Source organism: Scyliorhinus torazame, chromosome 13 (assembly GCF_047496885.1).
Source record: "Scyliorhinus torazame isolate Kashiwa2021f chromosome 13, sScyTor2.1, whole genome shotgun sequence".
NCBI classification, from domain to species: domain Eukaryota; kingdom Metazoa; phylum Chordata; class Chondrichthyes; order Carcharhiniformes; family Scyliorhinidae; genus Scyliorhinus; species Scyliorhinus torazame.
In genome coordinates, this window is record NC_092719.1 from 176840353 (window position 1) to 176856942 (window position 16590).

Consider the following 16590-nt stretch of genomic DNA (forward strand, 5'->3'; position numbering starts at 1 on the left):
CCCGTCCTCTGTGTGCCCGTCCTCTGTGTGCCCGTCCTCTGTGTGCCCGCCCTCTGTGTGCCCGCCCTCTGTTTGCCCGCCCTCTGTGTGTCCGCCCTCTGTGTGTCCGCCCTCTGTGTGTCCGCCCTCTGTGTGTCCGCCCTCTGTGTGTCCGCCCTCTGTGTGTCCGCCCTCTGTGTGTCCGCCCTCTGTGAGTCCGTCCTCTGTGTGCCCGTCCTCTGTGTGCCCGTCCTGTGTGCCCGTCCTCTGTGTGCCCGTCCTCTGTGTGCCCGTCCTCTGTGTGCCCGTCCTCTGTGAGCCCGTCCTCTGTGAGCCCGTCCTCTGTGAGCCCGTCCTCTGTGAGCCCGTCCTCTGTGAGCCCGTCCTCTGTGTGCCCGTCCTCTGTGAGCCCGTCCTCTGTGAGCCCGTCCTCTGTGAGCCCGTCCTCTGTGAGCCCGTCCTCTGTGAGCCCGTCCTCTGTGAGCCCGTCCTCTGTGAGCCCGTCCTCTGTGTGCCCGTCCTCTGTGTGCCCGTCCTCTGTGTGCCCGTCCTCTGTGTGCCCGTCCTCTGTGTGCCCGTCCTCTGTGTGCCCGTCCTCTCTGTGCCCGTCCTCTCTGTGCCCGTCCTCTCTGTGCCCGTCCTCTCTGTGCCCGTCCTCTGTGTCCGCCCTCTGTGTGTCCGCCCTCTGTGTGTCCGCCCTCTGTGTGTCCGCCCTCTGTGTGTCCGCCCTCTGTGTGTCCGCCCTCTGTGTGTCCGCCCTCTGTGTGTCCGCCCTCTGTGTGTCCGCCCTCTGTGAGTCCGTCCTCTGTGTGCCCGTCCTCTGTGTGCCCGTCCTGTGTGCCCGTCCTCTGTGTGCCCGTCCTCTGTGTGCCCGTCCTCTGTGAGCCCGTCCTCTGTGAGCCCGTCCTCTGTGAGCCCGTCCTCTGTGAGCCCGTCCTCTGTGAGCCCGTCCTCTGTGAGCCCGTCCTCTGTGTGCCCGTCCTCTGTGTGCCCGTCCTCTGTGTGCCCGTCCTCTGTGTGCCCGTCCTCTGTGTGCCCGTCCTCTCTGTGCCCGTCCTCTCTGTGCCCGTCCTCTCTGTGCCCGTCCTCTCTGTGCCCGTCCTCTGGTTGTTGTCCTTTGTCCTCGGTGTGTTGTCCTCTGTGAGCCCGTCCTCTGTGTGCCCGTCCTCTCTGTGTCCGTCCTCTCTGTGCCCGTCCTCTCTGTGCCCGTCCTCTCTGTGCCCGTCCTCTCTGTGCCCGTCCTCTCTGTGCCCGTCCTCTCTGTGCCCGTCCTCTCTGTGCCCGTCCTCTGTTTGTTGTCCTTTGTCCTCTGTGAGTCCGTCCTCGGTGTGTCCGTCCTCGGTGTGTCCGTCCTCGGTGTGTCCGTCCTCGGTGTGTCCGTCCTCGGTGTGTCCGTCCTCGGTGTGTCCGTCCTCGGTGTGTCCGTCCTCTGTGAGTCCGTCCTCTGTGTGTCCGTCCTCTGTGTGTCCGTCCTCTGTGTGTCCGTCCTCTGTGTGTCCGTCCTCTGTGTGTCCGTCCTCGGTGTGTCCGTCTTCGGTGTGTCCGTCCTCTGTGTGTCCGTCCTCTGTGTGTCCGTCCTCGGTGTGTCCGTCCTCGGTGTGTCCGTCCTCTGTGTGTCCGTCCTCGGTGTGTCCGTCCTCGGAGAGTCCGTCCTCTCTGCGTCCGTCCTCTCTGCGTCCGTCCTCTGTGAGCCCGTCCTCTGTGAGCCCGTCCTCTGTGAGCCCGTCCTCTGTGAGTCCGTCCTCTGTGAGTCCGTCCTCTGTGTGTCCGTCCTCTGTGTGTCCGTCCTCTGTGTGTCCGTCCTCGGTGTGTCCGTCCTCGGTGTGTCCGTCCTCGGTGTGTCCGTCCTCGGTGTGTCCGTCCTCTGTGTGTCCGTCCTCTGTGTGTCCGTCCTCTGTGTGTCCGTCCTCTGTGTGTCCGTCCTCTGTGTGTCCGTCCTCTGTGTGTCCGTCCTCTGTGTGTCCGTCCTCTGTGTGTCCGTCCTCGGTGTGTCCGTCCTCTGTGTGTCCGTCCTCTGTGTGTCCGTCCTCTGTGTGTCCGTCCTCTGTTTGTTGTCCTTTGTCCTCGGTGTGTTGTCCTCTGTGAGTCCGTCCTCTGTGAGTCCGTCCTCTGTGAGTCCGTCCTCTGTGTGTCCGTCCTCTGTGTGTCCGTCCTCTGTGTGTCCGTCCTCTGTGTGTCCGTCCTCTGTGTGTCCGTCCTCTGTGTGTCCGTCCTCGGTGTGTCCGTCCTCGGTGTGTCCGTCCTCGGTGTGTCCGTCCTCGGTGTGTCCGTCCTCGGTGTGTCCGTCCACGGTGTGTCCGTCCTCGGTGTGTCCGTCCTCGGTGTGTCCGTCCTCGGTGTGTCCGTCCTCGGTGTGTCCGTCCTCGGCGTGTCCGTCCTCTCTGCGTCCGTCCTCTCTGCGTCCGTCCTCTGCATTCCTGTGTCCTGGGTCTCCGTGTCGGGCACAGGGCTGCTGTGATGGCTGCCCTCCCCGTCGTTGCCTGCGTCCCTGGGGGCCACCGGCTGTGGCTGGGGCGGTGGATGTGGTGAGGGGCTGGGGTGAGGGGCTGGGGTGAGGGGGTGGGGTGAGGGGCTGTGGTGAGGGGGTAGTGTGAGGGGCTGGGACGGGGGATGTGGTGAGGGGGTGGGGTGAGGGGCTGGGGTGGGGTGAGGGCCTGGGGCCAGGCAGGGGAGTGTCATTTGGTGGCACGCCTCCGATCTCAGTCCACCAGCGAGGTCCAGTGCCCTCTGCTCATGCATGTGAGGAGGTGCACCTGTATTGCGGTTTTGTGCCACTCACTGCGGTTATGGGCATTATTCTCCTGGGGGGGGGCACATAAACATCAGCAGTGTTAGGCGGTCCGACGCATGCAGCCCAGCGGTTGTGTCTATGATGGCATAGGTGCACAGGGCACCCAGCCAATGCAGCTGGCATGGGCGGGGGTTGTACCCGGGGGGGGGGGGGGTGGTGTCACATGTGTGGGGGGTAGAGGGATTGGTGCCGCGGTACAATGCTAGGTACTCATCCCTGCTGCCCTGAGTAGGTTGTGCAGCTTCTTACGCCACTGGTCGCCTGTCCTGGGTGTCGGCACGACGGCGCTGACGGCAGCACCCACCTCCCACCACAAATGGCGAGCGGTGTAGCGTGGGGTTGTGTGGCGGACCTGGGGTACAGAGCCCCCCCTCCTCTGCTCCACGGCGTCCTCCTGGACGTGTCCAGTTCGGCATCCCGGTTCCTTGGCGCTGCGTGGCAGGCGGCCATCTTCCCAGCATTGGCTGGGGGGGGGGGGGGGGGGGGGGGGGGGTCGCATTATTTTAATGCGACGCGGCCCTGCATATCAGACGGCAATCTCGGGCCACTCCCCCGAGCTTCTCGCAGCGCCCGGGCTGATCCCTTGTGAGCCGCAGAATCGGTGCGCTCTGGGGCTTGTTTACGCCGCCGTAAAGCGCTCCGGTACTTTCTACAGCATCAACACTTAGCCCCATTATCAGAGAATCGCGCCCCTAGTCTCTGGTTTGGCTTGTCTCCCTTCACTTTTGTAGTCCTCTGGCTCAATAAGGTTCCACTTACTCTGGGAGTGATTTGGAGATAGTAAGTATTTTGATTCCCTTTAAACTATTTACCCAGTGACCCTAGCACAGGACTAAATCGCTGGCTTTGAAAGCAAACCAAGGCAGGCCAGCAGCATGGTTCAATTCCCGTATCAGCCTCCCCAAAGAGGTACTGGAATGTGGCGACTAGGGGCATTTCACAGTAACTTCATTTGAAGCCTACTTGTGACAATAAGTGATTTTCATTCGTTTCATTTCATAACCTTTTTGGACAGTAAGAGCAATTTATCATGGCCAATCCACCTAGCCTGCACATCTTTGGACTGTGGGAGGAAACCGGAGCACCTGGAGGAAACCCACGCAGACACGGGGAGAATGTGCAGACTCCGCACAGCCAGTGACCCAAGCCGGAATCGTACCTGGAAACCCTGGAGCTGTGAAGCAACAGTGCTAACGTTTCCTCAATCTCACATTTACTATAACTTTCCCCACATTCACAACTGACAAATGTATTTCACCTCATCTCTCAACCTATCTTTTCTCTCATTGTTTCCTTCACTCTATTTTCCCCTTCATCCCATGGCATTCCCTCTTTTGTTGTTGCTGGTTTCCTATCTCTGTCCTCCCTGGCCGTCACCTATTGGGAGCCATTCCTGTTGCAGTCAGTTGGTGAGCTGGAGCTGGTCTCTCCCAGTCAGTGGGGAGGGGGGGGGGGGGGATGTGTTCCCCTCGGGGTTGGCGAATTGCTGCAATTGTGCCTCAGTCCGATCCGTGCGATCCAGCTCCACTGGATCCCGATCCATCGGCGGCTGATCCAGTCCGGGCTGGTGCAGCCGCCCGCCTCTCCGAGGAGCGGGGCAGCGAATGAAGCGGCGGGGGCGAAGTGATCAAATGTCAGAGGGGTGAGTGACGGAGTTAGCGCCCCCCCATCCCCACCCACCCCCCCCCCGGTCACAGCGGAGTGTGGACCATCTGCAGCGTTTGTGGGGAGGGCGGGATTTTTTTCCTGTGGAGTCGAAGTTCCCGAAAGGAGATAGTTTGAAAGTTGCGGGATGCGCTTCGTCCCTCAGGTGACACAGGCCCCGAGGCCCGGGGGGGGGGGGGGGGAGGCGGCGACGTTTCGCTCCCTGTTGGGCGGCAGGGAGTGAGGGGCCCTGCATTCCTGAAGGGGGGGAATGACGGGCAATCTCAGCGGGTCTGACAGCACCTGTGCGGAGAGAGAGAGGCGGGAGCTCACGTTTCCAGTCTGGATGGCTCTGTCAGAGCGCAGGCACCAGCCCTGATGCCCAGAAAGTGCCTTTTACGGTGTGTCAGCATCTGTGAAGGGAGCTCGCGTTTCCAGTCTCTGTGTCAAAAGCTCTGACAGAGTCATGCAGACTGAAAACGTTAGCTCCCTCTTCTCTCTTCACAGATGCTTGTCAGACCTGCTGAGATTGTCCGGTATCTTCTGTTTTTGCTTCAGATTCCAGCGGTAATTTGCTTATATGTGGTGTGTTGTTCCCGGATCTCCTTCTGACAAGTCCTTACCAGCTCTGGCTGGAGTTGGACCTGGACCTCTGAGCAAGTGACGACTGCAATTGTATTTACATTAGAATGGGTGAGTCCCATGTAGCTGAGTGTCGTTGTCACTGGTGCTTTTGTGCTAACACCTTTCATGTGATGATGTGGAGATGCCGGCGTTGGACTGGGGTGAGCACAGTAAGAAGTCTTACAACACCAGGTTAAAGTCCAACAGGTTTGTTTCAAATCACTAGCTTTCGGAGCACTGCTCCTTCCTCAGGTGAATGAAGAGGTATGTTCCAGAAACATATATATAGACAAAGTCAAAGATGCAAGTCAATGCTTTGAATGCGAGCATTTGCATGTAATTAAGTCTTTAAAGATCCAGAGATAGGGGTAACCCCAGGTTAAAGAGGTGTGAATTCTTCCCGCTCCTACTGCTGAGGGGGATTCAGGACACGGTAATTTCCAGAGGGTGGGTAGGGGAGGGGAGCGTCTTGGACATCTATAAGGAGCTTATGGGGTCGGAGGAGACGCAGACCGAGGAGCTGAAGCGTAAGTGGGAGGAGGAGCTGGGAGTCAGAGGATGGTTTATGAGTAGACGCATTGAGTCGAGTCAACATGTCTGCAACATGTGCCAGGCTCAGCCTGATACAATTTAAGGTTGTGCACCGGGCTCACATGACAGTGGCCCGGATGAGCAGATTCTTTGGGGTGGAGGACAGATGCACAAAATGTGCGGGAGGACCAGCAAACCATGTCCATATGTTTTGGACATGTCCAAAGCTTAGGGGATTCTGGCAGGAGTTTGCGGACGTCATGTCCAAGGTTTTAAAAGCAAGGGTCCAGAGGTGGCGATTTTCGGGGTGTCGGAAGATCTGGGAATCCAGGAGGAGAAATAGGCAGATGTTCTGGCCTTTGCTTCCCTGGTAGCCCGGAGATGGATACTATTGGCATGGAGAGACCCAAAGCCCCCAAAGTCGGAGACCAGGCTGTCGGTCATGGCTAGCTTTCTCTATATGGAGAAAAATAATTTTGCCTCGAGAGGTTCACTGTTAGGGTTCACCTGGAGGTGGCAACCGTTCGTCGACTTGCGGAAAATTAATCGTCAGCAGATGGGGGGGGGGGGGGGGGGGGGGGGGAGTAGTTTAGGTTAGAGTAGTTTAGGTTAGAGTAGGGGGTAATAAGGGTGGGACCTGTGCGAAAGGCAAATGGTTTTTGCACTATGTTTATGGTTTCATGCATCTTGTTTATTTTGTTGTTGTTTCTATACCAAAAATACCTCAATAAAATGTTTATTTAAAACAAGAGGTGTGAATTGTCTCAAGCCAGGATAGTTGGTAGGATTTTGCAAGCCCAGGCTCATACGCTGCAGGAAAGGATGTCCCGAAGCATGGCACTTTGGCGAGACCATGTAGGCATTGCAACAACGGATGAACGGACGTTGCACGACAATCGCCAGGCAGGAATGTTCCCTTCCAGTCGGGAAACACTTCAGCAGTCAAGGGTAATCATAAGAACTAGGAGCAGGAGTAGGCCATCTGGCCCCTCGAGCCTGCTCCGCCATTCAATGAGATCATGGCTGATCTTTTGTGGACTCCGCTCCACTTTCCGGCCCGAACACCCTTAATCCCTTTATTCTTCAAAAAACTATCTATCTTTATCTTAAAAACATTTAATGAAGGAACCTCAACTGCTTCACTGGGCAAGGAATTCCACAGATTCACATCCCTTTGGGTGAAGAGGTTCCTCCTAAACTTAGTCCTAAATCTACTTCCCCTTATTTTGAGGCTATGCCCCCTAGTTCTGCTTTCACCCGCCAGTGGAAACAACCTGCCCGCACCTATCCTATCTATTCCCTTCATAATCTTATATGTTTCTATAAGATCCCCCCTCATCCTTCTAAATTCCAACGAGTACAGTCCCAGTCTACTCAACCTCTCCTTGTAATCCAATCCCTTCAGCTCTGGGATTAACCTTGTGAATCTCCTCTGCACACCCTCCAGCGCCAGTACGTCCTTTCTCAGGTAAGGAGACCAAAACTGAACACAATACTCCAGATGTGGCCTCACTAACACCTTTATACAATTACAGCATAATCTCCCTAGTCTTAAACTCCATCCCTCTAGCAATGAAGGACAAAATTCCATTTGCCTTTTCAACAAAAAAAAAAATTTGTATTCTACATTTTCACATTTTTTTCAAACATTTACACCCCACCCACAAACAGTAAATGGTAACAAATACAAAATCAATCCCCTTAACAATACCAATGATCCCATCCTTCCACCACCCCAAACAACGGCCCACCTGCCAATATATGCATCCAATAAACCAAACCCTCCCACGGTGGAAACAAAAGAGAAAAAGAAAAAGGAGTCCGGGACCGCCCATGGTCACCATTTACCTTTCGAGTCCACTCCCCCTCCCCCTACACTCAATGCCATCCAGCCTCTGAAAGAGTACCGTACATGATACCCAAGAGTTGTACACCCCCCCCCCCCCCTCCAAGTCTCCAGCTCCTCCCGTCCACTGCCTCTTGTAAAACTCCTCCCCCCAACTTTCCACCCCGGCTAGACCACTCGGACCCTGTTCTGCCAGGCTCCGATGGCCGCAGCCCCTCCCCCCACCTCACTCCCGTTCACTGGCCGGCTTAAACCGGCCAGCGTGGAGGCCCCCGCCCGGGTCCCTTTCCCCCTTGCCCGGCACTAGGAAAGCCCAGAGATCCCCTTTTAGCACACAAACCCCGCATATCCATCTACACCCCAAAGAGCCCTCATTTTGATTGAAAGTCCCATCACTTCCCTTGTCTAATTATATACAACATTGGCTCCTTTAGCCCCTACACCCGCGGTGAAACAAAAAAGAAGAAAATACAGTCATGAGATTACATCGGCACATGGCCATTTCTCAATTTGTCAGTTCTGCCACAGTCCTGCCTTCGCAAACTCCTCCGCTGCTTCCGCCGTTCCAAAATAAAAGTCCCTGAGCTTATAAGTCACCCTCAGCTTCGCTGGATATACAATGCCGCACTGCACCTTGCTAATGTACAGTGCCCTCTTCACCCGGTTGAAGGCAGCCCACCTCCTCGCCAGCTCCACCGTAAAGTCCTGGTATACACGTATACCAGCTCCAGCCCACTGCACCACCCGCTTCTGCTTGGCCCAGCTCAGGACCTTCTCCTTCACACTGTACCTACGGAAGCACAGAGTCACTGCCCTTGGCGGCTCACTTGCCTTTGGTACAGGCCTCCACGACCGATGAGCCCGATTCAGTTCATAGCGGGAGGGATCCTCCCCCTTCCCCAATAGCTTTGCCAGCATCGCGGCAAAATACTCAGTCGGCTTCAGTCCTTCAACTCCTTCGGGCAGCTCCACAATCCTCAAATTCTGTCGCCTGGATCTGTTTTCCAGGTCTTCCATTTTTCCTCGCAGATCCTTGTTAATGTCCATCACCTTCCGCATCTCCTTTCCCATCGAGGCAAGTTGATCACCGTGCTGCAATAACGTCTCCTCCACTTCCTTCAGCGCCTTCCCTCGCTCTCGCACCTCCGCCACTGCGCTCGCCACCGATGTCATCCCCGGGGAAATCGCCTCCTCCACCAGCGCACACAAAACCTCCCTCATCTCCTTCCTCACCGTCTCCATCAATTTTGCAAACTGCTTTTCGAATTCCGCAGCCGTCACCTTAGTTATTCCTTCAGCCGTAAGCACTGCGGCCTCCCCTGGTGCTCCAGCCTCCATTTCCTTTACTGACCCCGCAGTGACCTTTCCACTCCCCAACGGACTTTCAGCCGCTTTTTTCACGGCCGTTTTTTTGCTGGTCTTCGACATTCTTCTCCTCTGTGCTGTCTCCCGACTTTTACCGCCTTCGCTGGCCCTAGGACCGGGCGGTAACCCCCGACAATGCCGTTCCCGAACGGGAGCCCTCCAACGCGCAGCTGCCTCCCGCCCGCCATCACCGGAAGTCCCATTTGCCTTCTTAATCACCTGTTGCACCTGCAAACCAACTTTTTGCGACTAATGCACTAGCACACCCAGGTCTCTCTGCACAGCAGCATGTTTTAATATTTTATCATTTAAATAATATTCCCTTTTGCTGTTATTCCTACCAAAATGGATAACCTCACATTTGTCAACATTGTATTCCATCTGCCAGACCCTAGCCTATTCACTTAACCTATCCAAATCTGCAGACTTCCAGTATCCTCTGCACTTTTTGCTTTCCAACTCATCTTAGTGTCGTCTGCAAATTTGGACACATTGCTCTTGGTCTCCAAATCATCTATGTAAATTGTGAACAATTGTGGGCCTAACACTGATCCCTGAGGGACACCACTAGCTCCTGATTGCCAACCAGAGAAACACCCATTAATCCCCACTCTTTGCTTTCTATTAATTAACAAATCCTCTATCCATGCTACTACCTTCCCCTTAATGCCATGCATCTTTATCTTATGCAGCAACCTTTTGTGTGGCACCTTGTCAAAGGCTTTCTGGAAATCCAGATATACCACATCCATTGGCTCCCCGATATCTACCGCACTGGTAATGTCCTGGTAAATTCCACTAAATTAGTTAGGCACGATCTGCCCTTTATGAACCCATGCTGCATCTGCCCAAGGGACAATTTCCATCCAGATGCCTCGCTATTTCTTCCTTGATGATAGATTCCAGCATCTTCCCTACTACCGAAGTTAAGCTCACTGGCCTATAATTACCCGCTTTCTGCCTACCTCCTTTTTTAAACAGTGGTGTCACGTTTGCTAATTTCCAATCCGCCGGGGCCACCCCAGAGTCTAGTGAATTTTGGTAAATTTTCACTAGTGCATTTGCAATTTTCCTAGCCATCTCTTTTAGCACTCTGGGATGCATTCCATCAGGGCCAGGAGACTTGTCTACCTTTAGCCTCATTAGTTTGCCCATCGCTACCTCCTTAGTGATAACAATCATCTCAAGGTCCTCACCTGTCATAGCCTCATTTCTGTCAGTCACTGGCATGTTATTTGTGTCTTCCACTGTGAAGACTGACCCAAAAAACCTGTTCCGTTCCTCAGCCATTTCCTCATCTCCCATTATTAAATCTCCCTTCTCATCCTCTAAAGGACCAATATTTACCTTAGCCACTCTTTTTTGTTTTATATATTTGTAGAAACTTTAACTATCTGTTTTTATATTCTGAGCAAGTTTACTCTCATAATCTATCTTACTCTTTATAGCTTTTTTAGTAGCTTTCTGTTGCCCCCTAAAGATTTCCCAGTCCTCTAGTCTCCCACTAATCTTTGCCACTTTATATGCTTTTTCCTTCAATTTGATACTCTCCCTTATTTCCTTAGATATCCACAGTCGATTTTCCCTCTTTCTACCGTCCTTCCTTTTTGTTAGTATAAAACTTTGCTGAGCACTGTGAAAAATCGCTTGGAAGCACTGTGAAAAATCGCTTGGATCTCCAGGTAGGTGTTCTCCAAGGCGGCCTTCAGGACGCGCGACAACGCAAAATCACCAAGCAGAAACTTATAGCCAAGTTCCGCACACATGAGTACGGCCTCAACCGGGACCTTGGATTCATGTCGCATTCAACCCCCACCATCTGGCTTGGGTTTGCTAAATCCTACCAACTGTCCTGGCTTGAGACAATTCACACCTCTTTAACCTGGGGTTAGGCCTATCTCTCGATCTGTAAAGATTTAATTACATGCAAATGCTCGCATTCAAAGCATTGTCTTGCATCTTTGACTTTGTCTATATATATATGTTTCTGGAACATACCTCGTCATTCACCTGAGGAAAGAGCAGTGCTCCGAAAGCTAGTGATTTGAGACAAACCTGTTGGACTTTACCCTGGTGTTGTAAGACTTCTTACTGTACCTTTCATGTACACATATGAACATACAAATTAGTTGCAGGAGTAGGCCACTTGGCCCCTCAAGCTTACTCTGCCATTCAATAAGATCACGGCTGATTTGATTGTAGCCTCATCCCCGCTCACCCCCAATTATCTTTCCATATCTTGCTTATCAAGAACCCATCCAGGTCTGCCTTAATCATATTCAAAGACTCTGCTTTTACTGCCTTTTAAGGAAGAGAGTTCCAAAGATTCATGTGCACCTCAGAGAAAATATTTTTCCTCATCCCTGTCTGAAATAAGCAATTCCCTTGTTTTAAACTTGTGGTCCTGAGTTCTAAATGTCCTATGAGAAATTTGTGAAACCCAACCATAGAATTGTTACAGTACAGAAGGAGGCCATTTGTGTCTGCATCAGCTCTCCAAATGAGCATCATGACTCAGTGCCATTCACCTGCCTGTTCCCCATAAACCTGCACATTGTTTCTATTTCAATATTTATATAATGCCCTTTTGAATGCCTCAATTGAACCTGCCTTCACCACACATTGAGGCAGTGTATTCCAGCCCCGAGCCACTTGTGTGAAAAAGATTTTCTCATGTATTTGCTCCTTTTGCAAATCACTTTAAATCTGTTCCCTCTTCTTCTTGATCCTTTTACGAGTGGGAATACTTTCTTTGGTAAAGACAGATGCAAAGTATTGATCGAACACCATCGCCATGCCCATGCCTGCGCTAATCCCCTTTTTGGTTACTAATTGGCCCTACTTCTCCTTTTACCACCCTTTTACTATTTTTGTGCCTGCAGAAGTTTTGGGATTCCCCTCTATGTTGGCTGCCAGACTTTTCTTATCCCTCTTGGCTCCTCTGCTTCTTCACCTCTCTGCCGAACATTATGTATTCAGTTTGGTATTCAATTGTATTTTCTACATGACAGTTGTCATAAGCACACTTTTTATTTTTTAATCTTAGTTTCTATCTCCTTTTTCATCCAGGGAGCTCTAAATTTGTTTGCCCTACCTTTCTCTTATGAAGTAATACCTTAACTGTCGCCAAAACATTTCTTCCTTGAATGGAGCCCATTGTTCAGCAACAGTTTCTCCCATCCAATCTGTGGTTACGCTCTGTCCGGCCCAGCTCAGTTCTTGCCCCATTGAAGTCGGCTCTCTCCCCAGTTAATTAATTTTACTCTGGGTTGCCCGTTATCCGTTTTTACTGTCATCCTGAACCTTATGATGTAATGATCACTGTTTCCCAAATGTCCCCCCACTGACGCTTGATCTACTTGGCCCACCTCATTTCCAGGAATCAGGTAGAATAGTGGGTTGCCACTGAAGATGGGTAACGGTGTCCGCAGAGGTAAACCCAGAGGTGGAAGGAATTTTGATTCTACCTGGTTTGAGGAGGTTCATGGAGGAGGCACGAACGCCAAAGTAGACCAGTGAGGTGGAGCAGTCAGTTCCTGTGTTGGGAATTCTGTATAATTCTGTGCAATTCTGGTAACCACTCAAATTCTCATCATTATGCAACAGTAATAAAATGGAACCAATTTTTAACCTTTACTCACAGGAAAAGCCTAGTTTATACGTGTCTGTTCACTGACCGCTCTATTTTAGTGCTTCTCCCCCTTGTCATGTTGCTGTTGTTCATGGCTCTGCAGGAAATTCTGTGTCCCAGTCTCTTCAGTCCTGCTTAAATCCCTGAATACCATTTCCAGTTTTACTCTGCTCTCCCCGGTCCCGGTTTCCCCTCATGACCCTGGCCCCCATTCACTTTGACTTTGGATGGATCTCCTTTCTCCCTCATGGGAATTTGTGTAGTCTATATCTGAATCGCCGCCATTGCAGATGACACAAATATCAGTGGCACGGTACATAGCGAGAAGGAAAACCTTAGATTACAGGACGATATCGATGGGCTGGTCAGATGGGCAGAATAGTGGCAAATTAAATTTAACCCTGAAATGTGTGACGTGATGCATTTAGGGAGGATTAACATGGCAAGGGAATGCATTGTGAATGGTAGGATGCTAGGAAGTATAGAGGACCAGAGGGACCTTGGGGTGTATGTCCAAAGATCACTGAAGCAGCAGGACAGGTAGATAAGGTGGTCGAGCAGGCATATGGGATACTTCTGCATTTATTGGCTGAGGCATAGAATATAATGGCAGTGAGGTTATGGTGGAGCTGTATAAAATGCTCCTGAAGCCACAGCAAGAGTACTGCCTGCAGAACTGGTTGCCACATTATAGGAAGGATGTGATTGGACTAGAGAGTGCAGAGGAGCTTCACCAGGATATTTCCTGGGTTGGAGCATTTCAGCTATGAAGAGAGTCTGGTTAGGCTGGGGTTGATTTTCTTGGAGCAGAGAAAGCTGAGGGGGGACCTGACTGAAGTATACAAAATTGTGAGGGACATCGACAGGAAGAAAATTTCCCCTTAGTAACAGGGTCAATAACCAGGGGTCATTGATTTAAGGTAAAGGACAGAAGATTTAGAGAGAAATTGTGGAAAAGCTTTTTCACCCAGAGGGTGTTGAAATACTGGAACTCATTGCCTAAAAGGGTGGTGGAGATGAGAATGCTCACGACATTTAAGAAGCATTTAGATGCTTCTTCAATGTATGGACTGAGCTTAGGAGGAACATCTTCACCCAAAGGGTTGTGAATCTATGGAATTCCCTGCCCAGTGAAGCAGTTGAGGCTTCTTCATTAAATGTTTTCAAGATAAAGAAAGATAGTTTTTTGAAGAATAAAGGAATAAAGAGTTATGGTGTTCGGGTGGGAAAGTGGAGCTGAGTCCACAAAGGATCAGCCATGATCTCATTGAACGGTGGAGCAGACTCGAAGGGCCAGATGGCCTACTCCCGGTCCTAGTTCTTATGTTCTTATAAGTATTTGAAACATTATGGCACACAAGTCTATTGACCAAGCCCTGGAAAATGGGATTAGAATAGGTGTTTGATGGCTGGCAGACACAATGGACCGAAGGGCCTCTTGCTCTGCTGTAAAACTCTATGACTATTTACTATTTTACCAATCAATCGATCTACCTGGGCCAGTATCCTTTTTCAATCACAGAAACTATCCTCTAATGTTGAGTTGTTTCATAAGATGTTTCCTAGTTCTCACCTGTTATTACTCTAAACCTAATGATATTGTGATCGCTGTTTCCCAAATGTTCACCCACTTCACTCTCCAGAACTAGCCGCAGCATTTCTTCATTGGGCTGGAAGTATACTGATGAAGAAAGTTTTCCGGTCCATATTTCAGAAACTTTTCCCCCTCTTTCCCCTTCAGTGTTATTTTCCCCAGTGTTAATTCAGATAATTAAAGTTCTCCCATTGTCATTACTCTAAACTTCCTGCATCTTTCTGCAATTTTGCTGCTCTATCTCCTTCTCACTATATCTGATAATTTGTAAAATATAACTAGCATTGTGATTGTTCCTCTATTGTTCCTTAATTCTAATAAAATATGATGTGACGATGCCGGCCTTGGACTGGGCTGGGCACAGTAAGAAGTCTTTAACACCAGGTTAAAGTCCAACAGGTTTGTTTCGAATCACTAGCTTTCGGAGTGCAGGTGTTGGAAGACTTCTTACTAATAAGACTTCTTACTTGGGAAGGGTGCTCTTTCCAAGAGCCAGTGCAGACTCGATGGGCCAAATGGCCTCCTTCTGCACTGTAAATTCTATGAAATAAAATATGTACTTTGGATCGTAAAGTTACATCGTCCCTTTTTAGTACTGTATGATACCTTTATTACTGACAATCCCCCGCCTATTCTTCCCTATCTTTCATAAATACATTGTTGCCAGGAATATTAAGTTAATGTCCGCTCTCTCATAATTCCATGTGGCTGCTTGTTCTTGTTGTTCACCAACCTTATTTACCACACTCTGTGCATATGCACACGAAACCCATCTTAGTCTGTCTTGTTTTTCCTCCTGTCTCAATGCTGCCCAAATCCTAACGTGAGCCAAGTCCCATTCACCTTGTGCTCATTGACCTACATTGACACTCGATTAAGCAATGACTCAATTTTAAAACTCATCTTTGATTTCAAATTGCCCCCTAACACTGTACCTCCTCCAGCCTGCTGAGATATCTGTGCGACTCCGAGTTTGGCTTCTTGCACAATCTGATGTTAAATGCTCCACAATTGGCGGTGTAGCCACCTAAAATGGCTGATTCCCGACTAATTTGGCCAAAACCCCGATCTAAAATGGCTAACTGAAAAGGCTGATGGGAAAATCAGCCAACAGGGCACAAACGGACAGCTGCAGACAGAACAGTGTATTCGGCTCTGGGGAAGTCGGCCCAGATCGATACCTGCGACCATTAGCAGCACATCAACCCAGACATCTGGAGTTTAATCGGCTATCCCCGGGAACAATTGCAACATATGAGCAATTGAATGCCGATCCAGACCTCTCGGCGCCAGCAGTGGCCGAGACAAAGAAAGGTGAACGACCACCCACCGATCAAGGAATCGCCCCATTATTGGAGCATATCGAAGCCAGTGATTGGGAACAAGTCCAATCACTTGGGACCAGGGTCAAGGTCCGCCCCGAGAGGCGGGAAGCTCCCGGGAACTATAAAAATAGGGGGCCAAGTTCAGATCGACCCTTCTCTTCCTTCTTCTCCTGCTCGCAACCTTCGCAAGAACCATCGACCAGCAACCGTAAGTTTGACTCCAGCGATCGCTACCCGATAGAGACTCCTAGCCATCGACCTGTACCAGCCTTTGAATCCCGCAGGCCAGAGCAAATTCGATAAGCCATTCGTTTCCCTGACCTGGTGGGCCATTCCCAAAAGATAAGTATTGGCCAGTAGTGGTAGGTAGTAATCTAGAAAGTAGGATTATTGTATAAGTATTTATTGCTGTACATAATAAATGACCGTTGATTTTACTCTTACTAAGCGGTGTGCTGTCTTATTAATCATTACTAGAGCTTGAACCATGTGACGGTATCAGAAAGATACCTGGCGACTCGTGAGCAAAGGTGACAGAATTAGAGCTAATAAAACTAAGGCTAATAAGAGCAACAGCGGCTGCTGTGCCTTCAGCTGCCCAGGTCATTAACCCTGGAATTCCCTCCACAAGTCTCTCAGAATTTTCATTAATGCAATTCATGTCCCTTTAATGTTTGTAGCCTATTGGATATTCTAATTGATATATTTACTCATTTACAATTGCCTCATGGTTTAAATTACTTTTCTTATTTAAAAAAAATGTATTTTATTTCAAACATGCATCAAAACAGGTTACAGCAGATAAACACCCTGGGAATCATACTTCCCAACAATCAACTATACAGTCTGTACAGATTTTTCCCCTTTATCACCCCCACCCCCCCCCCCCCAGCACCGAACAGCTCCTCAAACACGAACACAAACATCCCCCACCTTTTCCCAAAACCCCCTGCTGAGCCCCTTAACTCATACTTTATCTTCTCTAACTGCAGAAAGTCATACAGGTCACCCAACCAAGTCGCTACCCCCGGCGGCGGTGCTGACCGCCACTCGAGCAAAATTCGTCGCCATGCATTCACAGAGAGGTGAAGGCCAAGACATCGGCCTTCCTCCTCTCCATGAGCTCCGGCTTCCCTGAAACCCCAAATATCGGCACCAAAGGATCCGGGTCCACCTTCTTCTCCTCCACTATCCTGGCTAAGACCGTGAACATCCCGCCTAGAATCTTCCCAATTTTTCACAACCCCAAAACATGTGCGT

The 16590-nt window shown here is 50.7% G+C and overlaps 1 protein-coding gene across 2 annotated transcripts in view; it reads left to right on the forward strand.

The window, feature by feature from the left end:
* Nucleotides 1-4317: 4317 nt before the first annotated feature.
* Nucleotides 4318-16590, forward strand: part of chdh (choline dehydrogenase) — a 140247-nt gene continuing 127974 nt past the window's right edge. The window contains exons 1-2 of one of the 2 annotated variants that reach the window (XM_072472490.1): nt 4371-4412; nt 4922-5107. The gene's annotated coding sequence lies outside the window, so the exon portion shown is untranslated. Of the gene's footprint in view, nt 4413-4921; nt 5108-16590 lie in introns of both variants that reach the window. The other variant, XM_072472489.1, reaches the window with a different exon arrangement.